General features: G+C 46.0%; 1 protein-coding gene across 2 annotated transcripts in view; it reads left to right on the forward strand.

Moving 5' to 3' along the window:
* The window catches only part of CENPT (centromere protein T), a 1,372,670-nt gene that overhangs the window by 230,371 nt on the left and 1,126,822 nt on the right, over positions 1-15,477 (forward strand). The gene's annotated exons all lie outside the window — the stretch shown is intronic.

A 15,477-nucleotide genomic window follows, 5' to 3' on the forward strand; every position in this document is an offset into this window, starting at 1 on the left:
CATGGCGCTCCACTGCTCGCATTGCCTGCATAGCTTCCTTAGTTTAATTTGTTCCTGATTGTGCCCATACCTGCATTTTCACATCGTGCCCCAGTCTCGTCCTGTTTGCCTTGTTGTCGCTGCCATTTGGTGGTTGTGCCTCCAGCCCATCCCCCCACCTTGCTCCCGCCTCCCAGCTGCCCCTCCCTCCCTCCGCCCCCTCCAATATCCATTTATGACAGATGGACCTACGCCCAGCGGACGCGCCCCATGCGCGCCAAAGGCGCGCCAAAGGTAAGCCCGTCTATGCCCGTCCGCGCCTGGACCGCGCCCAGCGCCAGACCCCCTGGTCCTCGCAAAACCCACTCCTCCCGCATAACGTTTGACGCCGCTACCCTCTTTACCCTTAACGCCGGACGCACACCACAATGCTGCAAAGCTGCCCCAGGACACACCCATGGTCCTTTCGCCTGCCACTCCTGCAAGTTCGCCTGCACCAGGACCCACACCAAATCCACTACCTCCAAACACAGCTCCAACTCCAACCATCCTGCTGAACACCCGCTCGGTCCACAGACACGCCACTGAACTCTGGGACCTACTCGACACTGCATCGCCGGACGTCGCCTTCCTTACAGAAACCTGGATGAACGCTTCATCAGCGCCCGACCTCGCCATAGCCATCCCGGACGCTTACAAGATCATCCGAAAAGACCGCACCAACCAAACAGGAGGAGGCATCGCCATCGTCCATAAGAACACCATCCGAATCACGACCTGCTCCGACGACAACCTAGCGACCGCCGAACACCTTCATTTCCAGATCCACACCGACCCCAGGACCACACTTAGAGGCACCCTCATCTACAGACCACCAGGAACCCGCACACAATTCAACGAAGACATCACCGACTTCATCAGCCCACATGCCCTCACCTCCAAGAACTACATTCTACTGGGAGACCTCAACTTCCACCTGGAAAAGAAAAACGACAGCAACACCACCACCCTTCTGGACAACCTGGCCAATCTCGGACTCAAACAACTTGTTGACACCCCCACCCACCTTGCCGGACACACGCTCAACCCTATATTCACCTCCAGCAAACACATCTCCTTCGATCACACCACAGCTCTCCATTGGACAGACCACAACTGCGTTCACTTCAGCTACAAAAAGACCACGACCCACAACCCCCCACAACCTATTCCTCGAAGAAACTGGAACAAAATCACCACCGACCAACTCTTCACATCGCTAAACCAAAACCCTCCTGCCATATCATCGGACCCAAACCAAGCTGCCACCAAACTCACACAAGGGATCACCCACAGTGCTGACGTATTAGCACCCTTGAAAAACCATCAGATCAAACAAGGTAGCAAAAAGGCCCCCTGGTTCAACAATGACCTTAAGAAATCCAAGAAGTTATGTCGTACCCTCGAGAAAACCTGGAGAAAAAACCCAACCTCTGACAACCTGACCACCTTCAAGGACGCCACCCGCAAACACCACCAATTGATCCGATCCACCAAGAAATCAGCATTCAAGGATCGACTCGACAACAACGGCCACAACAGCAAGGAACTATTCAACATCGTCAAAGAATTTACCAACCCCACCGCCGGCACCAACGACATTACTCCCTCCCAAGACCTCTGCGACTCTTTATCCTCTTTCTTCCACAACAAAATCGCTGACATACATAACAGCTTTGAAAACCAGTCCGATGAACAGCCCACTCCACCCACCTCCGAACCAAAACAGCACTCTCACAACCTTTTCGCCTGGAACCCAATCACCACTGAAGACACCATCCGCCTGATGAACTCCGCTCACTCAGGATCGCCAACCGACCCATGTCCCCACCACATCTTCAACAAAGCAGACTCCATCATCGCACCCCATCTCCGCGATGTCATCAACTGTTCCTTCAACTCCGCTACCGTCCCGGAAAGCTGGAAACATGCCAAACTCAGCGCCCTTCTGAAGAAACCCACAGCAGACCCCTCTGAACTTAAGAACTACCGCCCCATCTCACTCCTCCCATTCCCTGCCAAAGTCATTGATAAAGCCGTCAATAGTCAGCTCGCCGCCTTCCTTGAATCCAACAATTCCCTCGACCCTTGACAGTCCGGCTTCCGAGCCAAACACAGCACTGAACCCGCCCTCATTGCAGCTACAGACGACATCCGAACGGTACTGGACAACGGAGAAACAGTTGCCCTCATCCTACTCGACCTCTCCGCCGCCTTCGACACAGTATGTCATAGCACACTCATACAACGCCTCAACAACGTCGGAATACAAGGAAAAGCTTTGGATTGGATCATCTCGTTCCTCACCGGAAGAACCCAGAGAGTCCACCTCCCCCCATTCAAATCAGAGGCCACCGAAGTCATCTGTGGTGTACCACAAGGATCTTCACTCAGCCCCACCCTCTTCAACGTATACATGAGTCCCCTCGCATCCATCGCGCGCCAACACAACCTCAACATCATCTCCTACGCAGACGACACCCAGCTGATCTTCTCCCTCACCAAAGACCCAAAGTCAAGTCAAGTCAAGAAATTTATATAGCGCGCTACATACCCATAGGGTCTCAAGGCGCTAGAGGGAGGGTGGGGAATTATTTGTCGAATATCCAAGTTTTAAGTTGCTTTCTGAATGCCAGGTGGTTCTGAGTGAGGCGAAGGTGAGTGGGAAGTGAATTCCAGGTTTTTGCTCTGTGTTCTTCCGGTGAGGAACGAGGTGATCCATTCCAGTGCTTTTCCTTGGATTCCTACGTCTCTGAGGCGCTGTAGAAGGGTGCTGTGACAGACTGTGTCGAAGGCAGCGGAGAGGTCGAGGAGGATGAGGGCGACCGTGTCTCCATTGTCCAGTAGAGTTCGAATGTCGTCTGTTGCTGCGATGAGGGCGGTCTCAGTGCTGTGTTTGGCTCGGAAGCCGGACTGTGACGAGTCAAGGGATTTGTTGGTTTCGAGGAAGGCGGCGAGCTGGTTGTTGACAGCTTTCTCAATGACTTTGGCCGGGAACGGAAGAAGCGAGATGGGGCGGTAGTTTTTGAGTTCGGTGGGGTCAGCTGTGGGTTTTTTCAGAAGGGCGCTGAGTTCTGCGTGTTTCAAGCTTTCCGGGAAGGTGGCGGAGTTGAGGGAGCAGTTGATGACATCTCGGAGGTGTGGTGCTATGATGGAGTCTGCTTTGTTGAAGATGTGGTGAGGGCATGGGTCAGTTGGGGATCCTGAGTGGATGGAGTTCATCAGGCGGATGGTGTCCTCAGTGGAGATTGGGTTCCAGTCATTAAGGATGTTCAGGGGGGGTGAGGGTCCTGCAGAAGATTGGGTGGGTTGGTCTTCGGGTCGGTTGTCGAAGCTGTTGTGGATGTCTGCGATTTTGTTGTGGAAGAAGGAAGCTAGGGAGTCGCAGAGGGCTTGGGAGGGGGTGATGTCGTTGGAGTTGGCTGATGGGTTGGTAAATTCTTTGACGATGTTGAATAATTCCTTGCTGTTGTGGGCTTTGTTATCTAGACGGTCTTTGAATGCGGCTTTCTTGGCAGACCGGATTAGTTGGTGGTGTATGCGGGTGGTGTTTTTGAAGGCGTCCCTGGTGCTTTTGTTAGGATCTTTTTTCCAGGCCTTTTCGAGGGAGCGACAGTGTTTCTTCGATTTCTTAAGATCATCGTTGAACCAGGATGCGTTTTTGCTGCCTAGCTTGATTAGGCGTTTTTTCAATGGTGCTAGGATGTCGGCGCTGTTGGATAGCCATTGGGTGAGGTTGATGGCTGCTTGGTCGGGATTTGACGTGTGGGTGGGGGGGTTTAGTAGAAGCGATGAGGAGATCTGGTCGCTGGTGATTTTGTTCCAGTTTCTTCGCAGGGTGGGTTGAGGATGATTGAGGATTGTGGTCTTATTGTAGGTAAAGTGAACGCAGCTGTGGTCCGTCCAGTGAAGAGCTGAGGTGTGACTGAATGAGACATGTTTGCTGGAGGTGAAGATAGGGTCGAGAGTGTGGCCTGCAGTGTGGGTGGGGGTAGTGACGAGTTGTTTGAGTCCGAGGTTGGCGAGATTGTCCACAAGGGTGGTGGCGTTGCTGTCGTTGCTCTTTTCCAGGTGAAAGTTGAGGTCTCCCAATAGAATGTATTCCTTGGAGGGGAGGGCGTGTGGGGTGATAAAGTCAGTGATGTCGTCATTGAATTGTGTACGGGGACCTGGAGGCCGGTAGAGGAGGGTGCCTCTAAGTGTGGTCTTGGGGTCGGTGTGGATCTGGAAGTGAAGGTGTTCGGCGCTAGCGAAGTTGACGTCTGAGCTGGTTGAGATGCGGATGGCGTTCTTATGGACGATAGCGATGCCTCCTCCTGTATGCTTGATGCGGTCCTTTCGGATGATCTTGTATCCTTCCGGGATGGCTATGGTGATGTCTGGAGCTGATGAGGCGTTCATCCATGTTTCTGTTAGGAAGGCGACGTCCGGTGAGAAGGTGTCTAGTAGATTCCAGAGGTCGATGGCGTGCCTGTGGACCGAGCGGGTGTTGAGCAGGATGCATTCAAGGTGGTTGGTGTCAGATATCTGATTGGTGTTGGTGGAGGAGGAGTTGGGTTCGGTGCCGTCGAACTTGCAGGAGTTGCAAGAGAAGGGTCCATGGGTGTGTCCAGGAGCGGCTAGGACGCAGTTGGGGGAGCGGCCGGGGTTAAGGGCTAGAGGGTGGTGGCATCGTAAGTGATGTGAGAGGGCTGGGCATTACGGGAACCAGGGGGTCTGGCGCTGGGCGCGGTCCAGGCGCGGACGGGCGTAGACGGGCTTACCTTTGGCGCACCTTCGGCGCGAATGGGGCGAAAGAAGTAGCCGAGTGGATGAAGAACAGCCGTTTAAAACTTAACTCGGACAAAACGGAAGTCCTCATCTTAGGATCATCCCCCTCTGCCTGGGACGACTCATGGTGGCCACCGGCCCTGGGTACAGCACCCATACCTACAGATCACGCACGTAACCTGGGCTTCATCCTAGACTCCTCCCTCTCGATGACCAGACAAGTCAACGCCGTCTCATCTTCATGCTTCAACATCCTACGCATGCTCAAAAAAATCTTCAGCTGGATCCCCACCGAAACAAGAAAGACAGTCACCCACGCACTAGTCACCAGTCGATTGGATTATGGAAATACCCTTTACGCCGGGACCACAGCCAAACTACAGAAAAAATTCCAACACATCCAAAACGCCTCAGCCAGACTCATACTGAACATTCCCCGTCATGCTCACATTTCCGGTCACCTGAAGGATCTCCACTGGCTCCCCGTCAACAAGAGAATAACGTTCCGTCTCCTCACCCACGCACACAAGGCCCTCTACGACCTAGGACCCGAATGCCTCAACACACGACTGTCCTTCTACACACCCACCCGCCAACTACGATCATCCAATCAAGCCCTCACCGCAATTCCGCGCATCCACAGATCCACCATGGGAGGAAGATCCTTCTCCTACTTAGCGGCCAAAACCTGGAATTCTCTCCCCACTCACCTCCGACTTACACAGAACCACCTCTCCTTCAGAAAGCAACTAAAAACCTGGCTATTCGATAAGTAATGCACCCACCCTCCCTCAAGCGCCTTGAGACCCTCTGGGTGAGTAGTGCGCTATACAAATTCCTGAACTTGAACTTGGTCATTGAAATGTTTTTTTTGTGTGAGTTTTGCATGTTGTGTGCAGATGGTGAGGCACACTAGAAATCTACTGTCACACTCATTCTTTACATGTTTGGATCTAAATGCCAGTAAATAAAATGTACACAGAGTATTCAAAGATGAAGAGATCGCGTGTTTGGTGTTTTTCAGGTATGTGTTTACACCTATGCATGGATGGTATTGTCAAGTGTGGAGAGAAGTGTTTTGGGGTCAAAGGGTGTAGTCATAGTGGTCAAAACAGTCTAGAGAGAGGTGGTATTGATGGGTTAGGCAAGGCTAATATTAAAATGTCATTTCGAATTACAAGAGTTGAATGCAGAAGCTTAGAAGTAAAAATATTGATTTTCCCATTGCAAATCTGGCTGAACCTTCAGATACGAAATCTACATCTTTAATTATATGTTAGTACTGATACCTACAAATTAAGAGATTTTCAAATAAACATTGCTCCTAAACTCCCTATCTTGTGCTAATTTCAGAAATACAGAGGTTTGTTTGATAACCAATTTCATCTACATGTTTCACCATGTGAATTCGTCTATACTCTGTACATAATTAAAAAACATTGTCCAATGAGACTCGCTCTTCCTTGGGTTCTTGGAGAACCTACATGCCATATATAACCCATAACCAGAAGAGACGTAATGGTTTTGTATATTGGCCATTGTGTCTAAAAGTTCCAGATGAAAACATTGTCACAAATGACTGTTTGTTTTTTCCTACTCATTTTCAATATATCTTTATTTCAACAGTTGATTTCTTCAGAAAAACCTTGAGTGATTCTACACATAGGGCCCCTTGCTGAATTCGTATTTTGTCTACTTTTCAGAAATCTATAGCTTTCTTTGATCACCCATGGGTTTCATACTGGTTTCCACCTCAAACTGGATGTCGGTTGAGAGCACAGAAAATCGTAATGATGGGCTACCTCTTTCAAAAGTGCCTAAACTGTGTTAGAAAAAAAGTAGGTTATTTTATTCAGCTCTACATGTTCCTGAAAGCTGAGAAGAAGGTGACTTTAGTATAGCAAACCGTTTGTTGTTGCCATTTTTAGGGAGAAAACGTTTTTCCAGAGCACTTTTTCCCTATTCTTCCCACAAAAACTCAAAATCTAGCTACATTTTGCCTATTTTCTCAGTACCCATGAGGAGAATCCACAAACCCTGAGTAGCTTTAGAATCCCTAGGATGTTGAAAACCAGCATTGGCATAGCCAATAAGTCTCGCTTTTGGGACCTTTTAAGTATTTGGTTATGCAGCACAATATCCTTGGTGCATCAACATTAACTGTTGCATGGTTAAACACTTATCAGGCCCCACAGGCGAGACCTATTGGCTATGCTAATGCTTCTTTTTTTTTTTTAAAAGGACAAGCAGTGCTATCAGGCTCCAGCTGCCACTTCGAGGTAGAGAGAGAGGTAGAGAGAGAGGTAGAGGTGGAGAGGTAGAGAGAGAGGTAGAGGTGGAGAGGGCGAGGTGGAGAGGGCGAGGTGGAGAGGGCGAGGTGAAGGAAGAGAGAGGGTGGAGGAAGAGAGAGGGTGGAGGAAGAGAGAGGGTGGAGGAAGAGAGAGGGTGGGGGAAGAGAGAGGGTGGAGGAAGAGAGGTAGAGAGTGAGAGAGAGAGGGTGGAGGAAGAGGCAGAGAGAGAGAGGGTGGAGGAAGAGAGAGAGGGTGGAGGAAACTGCAGCCTGCTTGCTACATAGTCGCAGTTGTGGCATAATGCAATAGTGTCTGTCATCGCCTTCTAACCTTCCTCTCTCTTCCCACCCCCTCCCCGGCCTCTCACTTGTAGCTTGGTGTCAGTGAGGGTAATGCTTAGATGATTTAGGCAAGGACGAATTATGATGTTCACTAGAGGTGGTGAGCTGCTGAAAGCTTGAGCCAGGCTGGAACCTGAAGCCGGGCTCTAACTCAGCTCAAAGTCCTGTTGGAACAGTGGGCAGAAAGATATGTAAACATTTTAATTTACATGTTCTCCTCAACCATCAATTAGTCGTGGGACACTCGCTTAAAAAAACAGTAAAACTGATCAGATCTTACACTGTCTGTATGTGCATAATTAAACACGTCAGTTTATTGTTCTTGACATATTTTATCAAACAATATAACACGAGGCGACATTAACAATCTGCCCACATTACTTTTTTATATTGTCCGATGCGTCTATTTTGACGTACATGTACACACTCGTGTATGAGAAGAAAAAGTTATTGTGTCTCTGTTTTAAGGATGGAGCTAAAAATACCCAAAAGAACCAAACGCTCGCTGAATAGTAAAGGCAGCCAAGATAACAGGAAAGAAAGATGCTAGATTTATGGTAACAAGGTTTTAAACACCAGCGGGGAGATTGTGCAAATAGCTCAGGGTGATATTCAAATAAACACGCAAGAAGTAAAAGTCAGATGTAACGTTTCATACATGATTTTAACTGTAACTGTAACGGACTAAAGGATGAAAGGGTCCTGTAACAGCGATGCCCTTCTGACACCGAATTGCTTTACGAAGCTAAGAGCCTGCACGCAAAAGGGAAAGCAGCGCAACGTGGCCGGGAAGGGGCGGGGGAGCATTGAGGAAGCAATCAGGTGGATACGAAATGTCTCTTGAAAAGACAGATGGCGGCTGCTGTGCGTTCACGCGCACATACACACAGGCTTTAGGCGCACATTCACACAGGCTTTAGACCGCTGGCAGCACTTTGAAAATCCCCTTTCAAAAGGCGAGCAACAGCGCATGCGCTGTTCTAGGTTCGACTTTAAAAAGGACGCAAATTTGGAGTGGATACTGTATGTGGACAAAGTTATGAAGCCCTAAGCACGAAGTACCCCAAATAGCCAAAAAAAGGATCTGCTCTTTGGGTGGATGGGAAAGGTCCAGCAGTTAAGGGGTTAAGGTAGCCACCTGATAAATATTGTGCTTTCCCCTTTAGCATTATGGTGCCCTGACACTGCTTTTGTGGCATACCTTATGGCATTAAGGGCATTCCAATGGCCAACCCTAGGCTTACTGAAGTTCATCCCTGGATTGTGGTTTCTGTCTGTGGCATAAAGATTGCACTTGCGTATATTTGACAGTACATTTTCGAACTAAAACATTGGAGAAGACACTATTTGAGATCTGTCTACTGACAATAAATAGAGGTACAGAAAGAGTGATGTGTAGGTTAGCTCCCTTCAGCCATAGACTTTGCTTTGTGTAGATGAACTGTCCAATCCAGGCCATGGCATTTTCAGGATAGTTAGATTTGTGTTCCTATTTTCATGATGGGGTTCTAGGTGTCCTTTTGTTAAACTGCAGATGCAGCACAATATATAGATTCTAATGAAAAGATAGTGTGCATTCGTTGATGTGTTAACTTTGCTGGTATGATGACTTTTTATTTGGTGATTTATGGCTTTTTTTAAGCAAATGTTGTTGTATGGGTACCTTAGCAAACCTCTACGCCAGTTAATTTGTTTTACTTTGATGTCTGTCACGATAACCTGTTAAATGTATAGCTTTATAGGGGTCTGTACATTTTATTGACATTTTTAACATTTAATCAAAAATATTATTCTCTGTGTTAAACACCTTTCTTTACACACTCCTGCTTAAATTGCACATCAATACCCATGTCAGTCCAATAGTACTAGTCCATGAACGGCCACAGCAAATTCCATAAGAATCCCCTGCATCACGTCATACCATACAAGCAGTAAGCCCTACCTAACACAATAGCCAAACTGCTGTCTTGATTAACAGTTTTTTGTTCCACAGAATATATACTTTAATATGTTTGTTTCAAGATACCTACTCTTATTTGTAAGAGTTAACTGTGCAATATTTTGCTTTGTATGTCTGTTAATTTCACCACTTAAAATACAAACGTCCTCTTCAGACTTTTTTTCATAACATTCTGCGCTGATGGTGCAGCTTAATTCTGCTAATGCTGTCTTTTCACTAAGGAGCCCTACTCTCAACTTCCATATTGTTTTAGCCTTATTAACCTGATTATGTGATTTTATTTCTAGAACATCAGGGAAAATACAGCTATTCTCACCCCTCACCTTAATAACAAGTCACACTCCTTGCCTTTGCTAATTCTTTTGGAAGATAGTTGGCTATGCTCTTCTATCCAACTATAATACAGCAGATGCCGCTTCCTCTCCTAACACTCTGCTGCCGGCCCTTACTGGACACTGTAGTGTATCAATCAATCAATAATACTTTATTTTGATTATGCAATATAATCATAAAAGTGCAAAAAACAAATTTAAAAACACCAGGTTACTACATTCATCATGAAATGTAACTAAAAACACACAAAGTTTTTTACACAGTAAAAATGGTGAGTAAAAAACACAATACCGCATTAAAATTTTAAAAATTGGTCAAAACAGTTTAACAGGACCTAGATGTTTCAGAAAGCTGCCCACCAAATGTTTCACATAGGGTTTCGGGAGCATCCGTAGGAAATATAAAGCTGGCCTATATTGACGGAAGCCAAAGTTTTTGAGTATTGGTAGTAATAAGGATTTCAGTGCTTCATATAATTTACAGAACATGAAATGTGCTTGGGTTGGGGCTACAGTTGATCACGGGAGCAGAGCATGATATTCTTAGGGTCAAAGTAACCAAGGGGAAAGCTTAGGTGACATCTAATAGTGCCTAGACTGAACTTAGTCAGTAAGGCTGTCTCGCTTGTGGTGTTAACATATAGCAAATAGGGCTGTACCCCAGGTGTTCATTGTAAATCCATCAGTTATCTCATGTTAGGTCGCATAATCTGTCTTCCCTGGTAAATACTGGCTTTGTTAGTCTTTAGGTCTTTAACTTATGCGGATTCTCCCTTTACTATGGATTCTCGATCAGAAGGTCTATCAATGGCTTGCAAGGCTTTTGTAAATAATTCAGCCATGGAATTCTTAAACACGATCACGCAACGGACAATCTTCAATGATATTGTGATTAAGGGAGGCCTCCGGGTTGCTCCAGATTGATATCCATAGGAGACGAGTGGCATGCCCCACTAGATCTGGAACAAGGGGCAAACTTAGGGGTTCATTAGGATGGCATCCTAGCGGTAATGGGCCCGGCCGCCTGCCATGCGGCGGTACCGCCACCCCAATTATGATGCGACTGCCACAGCGGCGTTTGCCTCTGGCGATTCAAAATCGCGGCGGGTGCTGCTCGGCTGCAGCACCCGCCACAATGTGAAATGGCCATGTTATGAATTTCCCTGCACAACGTGGCAGGCACCGCGCAGTGCCTGCCACCTTGTGCAGGGAAATGGAGGGGGATACCATGGGTACCTCCAGTCACAGCTGACCCCCCCCCATTCCTCCAGGGGGCCCGCAACGGGCCCACAAAGCCAGTCTCCGCCTGTTGTATTGCGGCGGCGAATCCTCTGCAAAAAGACAGGTGGACAGGCCCATTGTAATCACAACGGCGGTTCCTGCATGGCACCGCCGCAACGATTACATGGTTCCGCAAGGCGGGCAGAAGAGGAACTCCTTGCAGAACCGTGGCGGTCGGTCTTTCCGACCGGCGCGGAACAATAGTGATTTCCACCGCCATCATAACATGGCGGTTTTTAAATCATCCTTTGATGGAGATCTGCCTGCCATCGTAATCAGCCCCATAGTTCATAGGGTAGGAATTTCCTCGAACTACCCAAACCAAGTAACCGCCTACAAAAGCGGTTTTCCTCCTTGTGGAGGCTGCTTCAATCCCTATTCCCCCAAATTCCCACCCCATAAGGGAGAATGGGTAAACATTTTAATTAGTACATTTCTAGTAAGGGGGCAATGGGTTTGCTGGCTACTCTCGTAGATACACTAAATATAGCCCCCCACTGCACAGTTAAATTGTGAGACTTTGTTAGAAAGACAGGGCATAAAGTTATTGTTCGAATGAAAGATCACACCTATATAAGGTAATTCACTGACCTTGGTGACATTAGCGCCTTTGATGCTAATTAATTTCACTTTACAGTGCTAAGGGCCGCACACTATGTAATGTGACTTGGTAATGTTGGTTTTCAGGTCTAATTTATCCATAAATGATACAAAGTTATCAGCAAGGGCCCGGATCCCATTTGGGGTGCGGGCAAGCAGCACCGCATCATCTGCGTTGAGGAGCACCAGCAAAGAGAAGGCCTTGATTCTGTCTTGGTCGCTAAAGTTGCTGATAAGAGAGGACTCTAGGTTAATTTTATATAAATGGAAGAGAAGTGGAGCCCTAATGCACCCTTGGTGGACACCACGAGCTAGTGGGAATAGACGGGTACATTCTCTATCTGTGCTGCACTCACCCAGTCTGCGACTTTCAGTGCAGTGCAGGCCAATCCGCTCAAGAATGGTCCACAGTTTGGAGCGTTTGACTGTTAAATGCACGGCTCAGGTCCATAAACACAAGGTATAAGGGGCATCTTTTGACAGTGACATATTTTCCCTCGCTATAAGTACAGGTTAAGGCATTGCTCCATTGTCCCCCAGCCTTCTCGGAAACCATAGTGGTCCCTACTCGGGACTCAATTTGAGCCAACCCTCTATCCTATGAAGGATCACACGACCTACAACCTTGACTACAGAGTCAAGGAGTGAGATGGGCCTATAGCACTGGGGATCCTCCCGAAGGCCCTTATTGAATATTGGAGCAATAGTCGATTGTTGCCAAGAAACGGGGATCTTACTAATGACTGCGACATTCAGGGCAATTGTAATAATGGCGGCCCAACGCTAGATATTCCCTTTATAGATATCCATGGGGACCCCGCCAGGACCTGGGGCTTTGTTCGAGGGACTAATATTGGTGGCCTTGCTAACATCCTCAAGATCAAACTTCATTTTTTAGGGGTAAGAAGGTCCACTGAGCCAACAAGCGTTTGGTTCTCTTAGGCTAGATCTGTTCAAAGTGGTCGGTCCAGCTTTGAGGGGTAAAATTTGAGCCCTGTAGTGTATATTTTGGTGCATTCACAGACTTGTCTTTCTTCAGTCTGGTGTTTGCTTCTGTGTGGCAATGGCCATCTAGCAGAGTTTTTTTAGGTTGTGGGATTGGTTGTCTTTGTTTATATTAACGAAAGTGTCCACATAACTTGATGGGCCTTTTGCTTCTGATTATTTAGCCTGCTTTATCCTTAAAATTGTATATTTTCTGTTAAAGCTAGTACCCCTTGCATTGACTAATCTAGCCACTTGTTGCCTCGTGAGAAATCCTGACTTTTACATAATATTGATTCTGGGTAGGGAATTGTCCCATGTATAGTCACATGCAATGCTTAATGTGTAAAACAAGAGTGTTGATGCTCATAGCTCTGCTCCGGTGGTGCTATTACAAATGGGTGCACCAAATACCAAGGCTCCGTATTCTTGAATTCACCTCAGGCTTCTTTAAAAATAGCGCTAAATGATGATGCCCCTTTACCTCACTCTTGGCTTTCCCTGCTTTCTCCAATGTTTCCAGATTTTCCTTCTTCCTCTGTCTTTTCTTTTTGTGTGATTGTTCCTCTCATGCGTCCGGTGAAAATCTAATAATTAAAAATAAGTGCTTGTACCCAAAAGTGAGTGTAGGTGGACCCTACCGGCAACCACCATCTCAAATTAAGCACTGGTCCCATCTTAGATCATATTTCAGCAAAAAATTGTAATTTCCCAGTTTAATAAAAAGCAACCCATGATCCACTCAAGCATCAGATAGGGTGGAATTAAAAAAATAAATAAATTAAAAAAAAAAATATATATATATATATATATATATATTCATATTCAAGTATGTTCCGCCCCAATGGGCGTAGAGGTCTCGCCGAGTAGGCGTGTGCACTGTTACCCTTCAGCAAACCCACTGGGGTTAGCGTTGATTTGATGGGATGTGTCCAGCGGCACCCACTTGGATTTTATTGAGCGGGACTATAAGACCATAGTGTACCAGTGCACATGCCTACTCGGCAAGACCTCTACGCCCATTGGGGCGGAAAATACTTGAATAAAGAGGCGTACCAAACTCATTACAGGTGTTCGTCCTTCTGTTGCCAGTGATCAAGGAAGTTGTTTTCCGAAACATGATTGCCAAGGGCTGGGCGGTAGAGGCTGGCTCCACTGCTGTCCTCACGATAGAGGCATCACCCCGTGTGTGGCCTTTCCACTGTAATATATATATATATATATATATATATATATATATATATATATATATATATATATATATATATATATATATATATATTATATATATATATATATATATATATATATATCTATATCCCAAATCCTTCTGTGAGCATACGCAAACCTCCACACTGCCATACCATCAGGAACGGACCACAGCAAAGTAAGTTTATAAAGTGCAATTTATTCCATTAAGACACAACATGACGCGTTTTGGCCAGGTTGCCCCAGCCTTGATCACATGACATGTCAGGAAAAACCACGCCCTTAAATCTCATGACGTCTGCCCTAAGTCCTCCCATTGATCATAAACAGTGAAAAAAGACACAATATGAAAGAGCAAGTGCTTACATTTTCAAATGTAAAAATTATCATAAACATTATATTTAACAATTAGATATTTTTATAATTGTAAACTCCTATATTAAGTTGAAAAAAATCCAGGGCAAGTGCCCAAGTTCTATTTAAAAGGAGAAATTATGCAATTCATACTGGACAAAATGTAATGGGAGAGAGCAGTCCTCATAATGAGTACACCCAGTGTAGTAATAATGAAGCATTGCTAAAATAGCCTAACTTCTATTAAAACAATTTAAAAACGGATGCGAGTGAATTATACTGTGGTGAATATGCGGTGGACAGTGTTCATATGTTCGCTACCTGCCCTACTCTGATAACTCTTCTTAAAAAAATAGAACACTATCTGGAACAAATTTTTAAACGCCAGATTTCGTTGACACCTCAGGCTGTAATGCTGGGGGTTGGGGATCAGAATACTAATGAAGCAGAGTGTAAATTATTGTTTACTGCCATGGCTACCCTGCGGCTATCAATTGCTACCGTTTGGCTGGATCCTATTCCCCCAATTGTGCATGAATGGTTGGGTAAATTTATTAATGTTAGTAGATAGGAACTGTCGGTTTTCAAGAGAAGAGGACCAAGGGCTCGGAGGGAGGCAGAAAGGATCTGGGAACCTCTTAATAATTGGATGACTTTCAATAATCGAGGTTTATGATAGCCGGATGAAAGTGCCAGCTTTTTTGATTTTTTTGATTCTTTCCTTTTGTGCCTCAATGTAATTAAATATGTTTTCATTTCCTTTTTCTTTCTTTTCCCTTCCTTCCCTTCTTATTGCGGCGCTACCTCGGGGGGGTTGGGGGGCGGTAAGTTTGGGCGAAAAATGGAAAAATGGTGTTTGACATGAATTTTTTTCTGTTTTTTTAATATGTGTTTTGTTGAATGAATTTGCAATCATGTCATATATCCAATTAACATTTAAAAAAAAAAAAAAAGTCTGAATGCTGGAGACGGCCGGAAGCAAGGCAAGACAGTCTACTCCCCCATAAATAGTATATTGGTCAAATATATATTAGATAGTTAAGTGTAACAAAGGCAGCTGCTGCCAAGTAGTCTCAGTCACATGTAAGGAAGAAGGTGAAAACGTGTTGGTTCACCAATGGGCACTGTATTAGAAGGATGTGGTGATGTAAATCCCTTTAGGTAATTATTAACGCTGTAACTATGGAAAGGCTACAGCATTGAAGCAACACACATCTTGCTTTCGTTGCTTTTGCTGGTGCTTCAGTTAATATGCAGGCAAAAATTACAAAAAGGAACAGGTGTTCGGCAAAACCGATATGAAAAATGACTGGAAAAGTAACGACACAGAAGAAATT

This window comes from Lissotriton vulgaris, chromosome 12 (assembly GCF_964263255.1).
Source record: "Lissotriton vulgaris chromosome 12, aLisVul1.2, whole genome shotgun sequence".
In the NCBI taxonomy this organism is placed as follows: domain Eukaryota; kingdom Metazoa; phylum Chordata; class Amphibia; order Caudata; family Salamandridae; genus Lissotriton; species Lissotriton vulgaris.